This window comes from Euprymna scolopes, chromosome 10, assembly GCF_053919585.1.
Source record: "Euprymna scolopes isolate OS-2025 chromosome 10, ASM5391958v1, whole genome shotgun sequence".
Lineage (NCBI taxonomy): Eukaryota > Metazoa > Mollusca > Cephalopoda > Sepiida > Sepiolidae > Euprymna > Euprymna scolopes.
Genome location: NC_136491.1, coordinates 47,976,838 through 47,984,620, shown reverse-complemented (window position 1 = coordinate 47,984,620; position 7,783 = coordinate 47,976,838). Strand labels below are relative to the sequence as shown.

The 7,783-nt window shown below is 34.8% G+C and overlaps 1 pseudogene; it reads right to left on the bottom strand.

Moving 5' to 3' along the window:
• Window positions 1-7,419: 7,419 nt before the first annotated feature.
• Window positions 7,420-7,536, bottom strand: LOC145286661 (5S ribosomal RNA; annotated as a pseudogene).
• Window positions 7,537-7,783: the final 247 nt, after the last annotated feature.

The following is a 7,783-nucleotide window of genomic DNA, read 5'->3' as shown; positions in this document are numbered from 1 at the left end:
GAAAATTAAAAAAAATGAAATTTGCCAGGTGAAGGTCGAGTGCCGCCATTATGAACGCATAACGTAGTAGCTATTGGTTCATGTTTTAATTTTTAGCCTTACAGTAAATATTTCTTCTTGGCCCAGTTATTTGCGGCTAGAGTTAAAATAAGTTGTAAGCTGAAGGTTTTGGTTTTGATTCTCGGTGGTGGTGCACGTGTCTTTATTTTTAAAAACTTTTTAAATCATTACTATATATTGCGTCCAATATCTATCTATCTATCTATACTCCTATAAATTCGGTTTTCTTTTGCGTGTATCGATATTCATATTAAACACCCTCTTTTCTATTTATTTAATGTATTTATTTGCTTCCCCACCAAAGCAAATTAGGCACAAGGCCGTTTTTAATGTGGGGTAAAACCAGCTCCCCCAAAAATAGGCAAAAAGGAGGCACCCTGGTTACCAAAAATAATAATTGTCCCAGTATAGAGGGTTTCCCCTCCATTGACTGGGACAAATTATCTTAAGTGCAGCATCTGCAGAAAAAAACTACACTTTGATCCCGGCCCGAAGGCCAAGAACAGCAGAAAAAAAGGCAAGGTATTTATTTGCTCCCCCACCGAGCAAATTAGGCACAAGCCCGATTTTTAATGTGAGGAGTGAAGTGGAAATGGGGACCAGCTCCCCGGAGAGTAGGGGAGCTGGATATTGACAATTGGTGTGAAGGGTTGCCCCTACATTGACCAAGGTCTTATATGTGGGATTGCCCCCACATATATGGTCTTTTCTTGCAGTATCTGCCGGAACAGATACTACACTTTGATCCTGTTTATATATTTTATTGCTTTTAAAAATTTTGAAAATACAATTAAGTAAAAAAACAAAAGATTTTCAAACAACAAAATTAGGCACAAGGCCCTACAAGAAATTGGGGAGGGGAAGGGTTCAGGGTCTTTGTGACTAAAGTGATTAAAAGTAATAAATGTAGACTTCGGAGTCCGAAGACCAAGAACAACAGAAAAAATGCAAGCCTCTTTTCTATTTACTTAAAAAGAAAATACAATGTTCTTATATCTTGCTTGTGGAATTGTATTCACTAGCAAACGATCTAGCTAATTTGCATATTCTTTTAAACATTCATTTTAATTAATTCCCTATTAGTTGTTTCGGGTTTTTTTTAATGGGATAATCATCTTTAGTTAACTATTACGTGTAATTATATTCATGCAGATATTCTACATGATTTATACTTGCATAATATTTGCGAAAAAGTTTATAGTTAACACAAAATTGTTTCCATATATATTATTGTATACGTATATATTTTTGTTAAACAAATATATCTATCTATATATCTATAAAAGTGAAAGTGTCTGTGTGTCTGTCTGTTTGTCTGTCTGTCTGTATACATTTCCCTACGCAATAACTCTGTCAATTTTAAGCCTACAGATTCGAAATTTGATATACAGGGTACTGAGATTGGGAAAATTTATGTGATCGGTTTTGGGACAGAAATTTGGCGATTAAGGGGTCAAAGTTCAACGATTTGACCTTTGAGAACTCTACAAAACTCCTCCGACAATTTTGGGTCTACGCACTTAAAATTTTACATATAGTTTGTTTGGCCATGGATCTAACTTAATAATTTGATTCGAGCCCAAAACAATAAATTCTACGGGTCATAATAGGGGTCAAAGTTAAAAAACTTGACCTCTGCGGTCTCTTCCAAATTACTCAGACAATTTCTGGTCTAAATATTTGAAATTTTACATAAAGGGTATTCAGAGATAGGGTAAGCTTTTTCATCAGTTTGCGTCGAAAATTTTTAGTTACCAATATATAAATGTATGTATGTATGTCGGTTTGCATGTCTGCCTTAAACTTTCAATAGACGGATTTTACCAAGATCAATAGCGTTTTAAAGTTCGACCTTTCATACGACAAATATCGAAAAATTGGCTAAAAACATTAATATCTTCCGCTTCAACTAGGAACTTTTCTACAGGGGTGGAGTCACTTTTTTCGCCGATACTTTTGAAAGTTATCCTCTCCTTTAGATTGTCTAGCCTTAATTAAAAAAAAAATGTCGCTTCCGGTTTTGCGGTGGTCGTAACAGTTTACTTTTTTTATACAGACACATCCAAACACACGGGAAACGCCGGGCTGAAATGCTAGCATATCTATAAAAGTGAACGTGTCTGTGTATCTGTCTGCGTCTCTGCCTATCTGTCTGTGAGTGTAAATTTCCCTACGCAATAACTCTGTCAATTTTTAGTCTACAATCTCTAAATTTGATATACAGAGTACTGAGATTTGGGAAAATCTATGTAATCGGTTTTTGGACAGAAATTTGGTGATTAAGGGGTAAAATTTCAACGATTTGACTTTTGAGAATTCTACCAAACTCTTGAAATGCAAGATATAGGTTCTTGGACATGAATCTAACTTAATAACTTGATATAAGCCCAAAAAAATAAAATTTATAGGGTCATAATAGGGGTCAAATTAAAAAAAATTGACCTCTTTTTTTTTTTTTGCTCAACATACACCTCCAAATACCCGAGCAACGCCGGGCACCCATGCTTGTATATCTATAACAGTTAACGTGTCTGTGTATCTGTGTCTGTTTGTGTGTGTACATTTCTATACGCAATAACTCTGTCAATTTTTAGTCTACAGACTAGAAATTTGACATACAGGGTACTGAGATTTGGGAAATTTTAAGTGATCGGTTTTCGGCCAGAAATTTGGCGATTAGGGGTTAAAGTTCAACGATTTGACCTTTGAGAACTCTCCCAAACTCCTCCGACAATAATCTGTTGATTTTAAATCCCTAAAAAAAGATCATCGCCCACAAGTATATTTTAGCGTTTAGGAAAATATGTGCACATTTAACGTGTGTTTTTCTACGCCAATCGGAAATAAAATACAGCTCTGTAGTTTAGAGATTTATAAAGAATCAGAATCGGAATCAATAATTGTATCGGAATCGGAAATTTAGTACGGAATCGGTAATTGTATTGGAATCGGGAAAAATATTGGCATCACCCCATCACTAATATATATATATATATATATATATATATATATATATATATATATATATATATATATATATATATATATATATACATGTGTGTGTGACTGTGTTTTATTTTTTTTTATTACCGTTTTATCTGTTTGGTTACATATGTTTCGGTTGGACCATGTTTACGATCCAACAGCCTCGTCAGACCTTACAGAAATGGTTGTTAACAACTATTCGTCAGACCTTACAGAAATGGTTGACGAGGCTGTTGAATCGTAAACATGCTCCAACATCCGAAACAGATAAAACGGTAATGAAAGAATAAAACACACATTTGCTCTGCAATAGTATTGAGCACTCTTCAGGTTTTTACTAATTACCAGTTTTATTATATATATATATATATATATATATATATATATATATATATATATATATATATATAGTCCTGGTCAAAATCATAAGACCACTTAAGAAAGTAAGCGTTTACGCATAATATCGAATTTTTCATCAAACAAATGGTTGAAACCATTGCCAAAAAGGAAAATATGATGGAAAAAAAATGAAATCCGCTTCATTCGAAACCTTAACCCTGATCTAATAATTATTTTTTAAAAAACAAACATTTTCACCCGGTCAAAATGATAAGACCACTTTAATAAAATCGGCTAGTTTAAAAAAAAATGAATATGAAAAGCTTTCTATGTTTCTAAAAGCAACTTGTTAGTGGATAAAAAACATCTTACTAAATTATAAATGGCAAAAGGGAAACCATTATCAGAGTTTGAGAGAGGAAGGATCTTTTAGCTTAATAGGGGGTGGACTCTCCCATAGATCCATTGCAAACGAAGTGAATCGTAGCAAAACGGTCATCACAATTTTTTAAAAGAAATCCAGATCAATATGCGCACAAAAAGAGTCCAGGTCGACCAAAAAAATAACTCCATCACTGGATCGCCGTATCAGAAGAAGTTAAAAAAAAAACTCCAGTATGAGCTCAAGTCGAATGTAGTCCTAAAACCATCAGAAGGCATCTGAAAATGAAGGGTTTCAATCATTTAAAGCGACTGCAGAGACCACATCTTCTTGAACAGCACAAAACTAACCGACTTAAATATGCCGCCAAATACCAGACTTGGGATGAAGAGAAGTGGGAAAATGTAATTTTCTCAGATGAGAAAAAGTTTAATCTAGATGGTCCAGATGGATTTCAACACTATTGGTATGATAAAAATTTGCCCAAAGAGACTTTTTCAACTCGGCATAGTGGAGGAGGATCTTTAATGATCTGGGGTGCTTTCTCGTCAGCTGGGACCCTTAAGTTGCAAGTAGTGAAAGGCCGGCAAACATCATTGAAGTACATTTCAATGCTTGAAAATGCTTCTATCAGGAGTGAAGGTCCACGTCTTTGTGGATGAAATTGGATTTTCCATAACGACAACGCTGCGATACACATTTCTCGACAAGCACGAGTATATTTTTCTTCAAATAATATAGAATTGTTAGATCATCCAGCATGTTCTCCGAACCTCAATCCCATTGAAAATCTTTGGTGATGGATGGCAAAAGAAGTGTTCAAGGATGGAACCCAATATGATTCCATAAAGGAACTTTCTGATTCAGTTTTCAGTACATGGGATAAAATTCCTTCGCAACTGATAAAAAACTTAGTCGCAAACATGCCGAAGAGAATTTTTGAAGTAATTCGTAATAATGGAGGCTATACTAAATACCTTTTTAGTAATTTATAATTGCCTTTTGCTAGATAAATTTTCAGTCGTCTTATCATTTTGAACAGATGAAAATGTTTGTTTTTTAAAAAAATAATTATTAGATCAGGGTTAAAGTTTCGAATGAAGCAGATTTCATTGTTTTTTTTTCATTTGTTTGATTAAAAATTCGATAATATGCGTAATCGATTACTTTTTTTAGTGGTCCTATGATTTTGACCAGGACTGTATGTATATATAGGGTGAATGAACCCTATTTCTGGGTCAACGGCCAACTAGCACCGTGTATATTTGTGTGTGTGTGTGTGTGTGTGTGTGTGTGTGTGTGTATGTGTATTGGGGTGGAGAGGGCTCCCGTAAGCCGTGGTGAAGGCAACCTTTCTAGGAGAAGCAAATCTCTGATTTAAAAAAACTATAAAGCGGAAGACCATTACCCGCATTAAGCTGGTCTGCAGTTCAACTTGTTGCTGGCTATCTTGCTCTTGGTTGTTGCTGGATCTCAACATTTTGAACCGAGACAGAGACTTAGCTGTCGTACAAAGCTAAGACTCTGTAACATTATCTTTGTATAGATACTCCCTCAGGTATTTGGGCTCATGGATTTTAAATGTCTGAGGGAGTGGCACTCGTCTGACAAGACGTTGCAATCATCATATATATATATATATATATATATATATATATATATATATATTGGGAAGGCATTTTTATTCACTGTATATTAAAATGTGTCAGATTTCGGTAGAGTAATTTCGACTGTATTGCCCCCCCCCCAAAAAAAACGGCCTTGATCACAGCTATAGACAAATTAACGACTTTTCTGACTGTAATCGTATGCACTCGATGACTGAACATCTTTATTGTGTAAAAGCATTAAATGACAGACAATGTGTTGATTTGCCGCACAACAGACAAACCAAATAAAATTGGAATTTATTATTTTGTACTCCTTCTCATCAACTTGTCAGTTTCTCTGATTATTCTGTACCATTTTCTTTTATTCTGCACCAACGATAACGTAAGTGTTCGCATTCGCTATTTATCGCTATTTATCTAGATATACCACTGAAACCTTCATAAACACTCACAGAATTACGACAGTAATTTAATTTTGAATAGATAAATTATTATCATTTCTGATGACCGGTTGACTTTTTATTTGGAATGCAGAATCTGAGATTGTTCTCTGACTTGCTCTTTGCTTCATCTCCTTTCTTCAGTACTTATATTTGTTTCGTCCAAGAGTTGAAAAAAGCACCTGTTTTACACGCGAACTTTTTGCGTGACGGGATAGAAGTTCATATATTTATTTTATACATGAATGCATAAATCTATGAGCCTGGATATTACCTTAAATTATATCCAGTGGTGAGGCCCCAGCTTGCGGGTCTTGGGGAATGTGGAGCCACCCTTTAATTACCATTGCTCCCAGGTCCACTTTGACCCGGAGTGGTAGTACCTCTTAGGGTCCCAACTATGGATTAAATAGAAATCGACTTGAAAACAACAAATATATTCTATTAAAAAATTTTTTTTCAAAATCTTTGGATTCGGCATTAAATAGCCCGAAAAGGGTTGATATGCCCTAAAACAAAACCAACCAACCAACATAAATCTATAATTATTTTTCTTTATGGGTGGGTCTAAGTGAGGGAAAATGTATTATTTATATAAATTATATAGATACTGTTTACATCGCAGTGACAACCACGATAACAATACAAAACATTTTTAAATACAGGGTAAAAAGATTTTTTTAACGATGGATGGCGTTTACTATCCGAAATTAATAAGAAACCAAAAATCAAGTTAAATAAATCTACTGATTTTTTAGCAGAATATACTCTGGTGAACCCGTTGCATTTGTGCCTCCTCGACGTACTGATCACCGACAAGCCCGCTTAGCAACAAAATAACGCCCCTTCACTGCTGTCCCTAAATACCAGAAAGCTTTATACTCTAATAGTTTCTTCCCTTGAATAGCTAGGCTTTGGAATTCCCTTCCTGCTACCTGCTTCCCTAGCTGTACTGATATGTTGATGTTTAAATGTAATGTAAACCAATATCTTGTTAATATTTCCTAGGCATGGCCTCGAATAGTAGCCCCTTACTTCCCATATGCTTTGTTAGGGGTAAACGTGAGTTAAAAAAGAAGTCTTGTACATGGTTTCAAAGTATTTCGTTTGTTTATTCAAAATTTCTTAAAGACGCTTCTAAGAACTTTTGTCAAATCTCGTTATACATTTACGACCACGTGCCTAAAAAAGTTCATATTAAAGAGACGCTGCCGTGTAACAACATATAACAGCATGAAACCAAAACATTTCTAATTACAAGAAACATTTTCTCTGATGATGGATGTTTTAATATGAAATTTCTAAGAAAATAAGTAAAAAAAGTTTCTAATATAATAACTTTTAATAAAATATTTGCATCTTAAACCTGGTTTCAAACGCATGCTTAACCATTATTTGTATTTTTGACATATAGGGGCATGACTTCTTCAGTCTTTGACAAAATATGGATACCTACGAAGGGTTGCCTGCGCGTGAATTTTTTCTGTGGCAAGAGGTGCGCAATCTCCAACCATATTTTCCTGGGTCAACGTTGTTAAATACCAGTGGCAAGTGAAGTGTCTGTACAGGACGACTGGAAACAAATGCCGAGATAAGCGGAGAGTACATACAGCGCCTAGAATTCCCAAATGGTCACCCATCTGGTACTAACCAGGCTCAACGTTGCTTAACTTAGGTGACCTGACGAGAACCGGTGTGTCAACGCGATTATGCCGTATATATTCATTTATATATTCAATTCGTTAACCTGATTATTAACCCTAAGTCTGATGACGGTCAGAAATGCGAAAAGATTAGAGCCGAGACTCTAAATTGTTCGCCTCATATTCAGATCGCACAGAAGATTAAATGTATTTTATTTTTAAATTGTGACGAGAGATAATCCACAAGTAGTCGTCTTTTTTTTTTTTTTCTTAATTAGTTTTTTTAATCAGTTGCGTGTTTTTTATTCGTTGTTTTTTTATGTT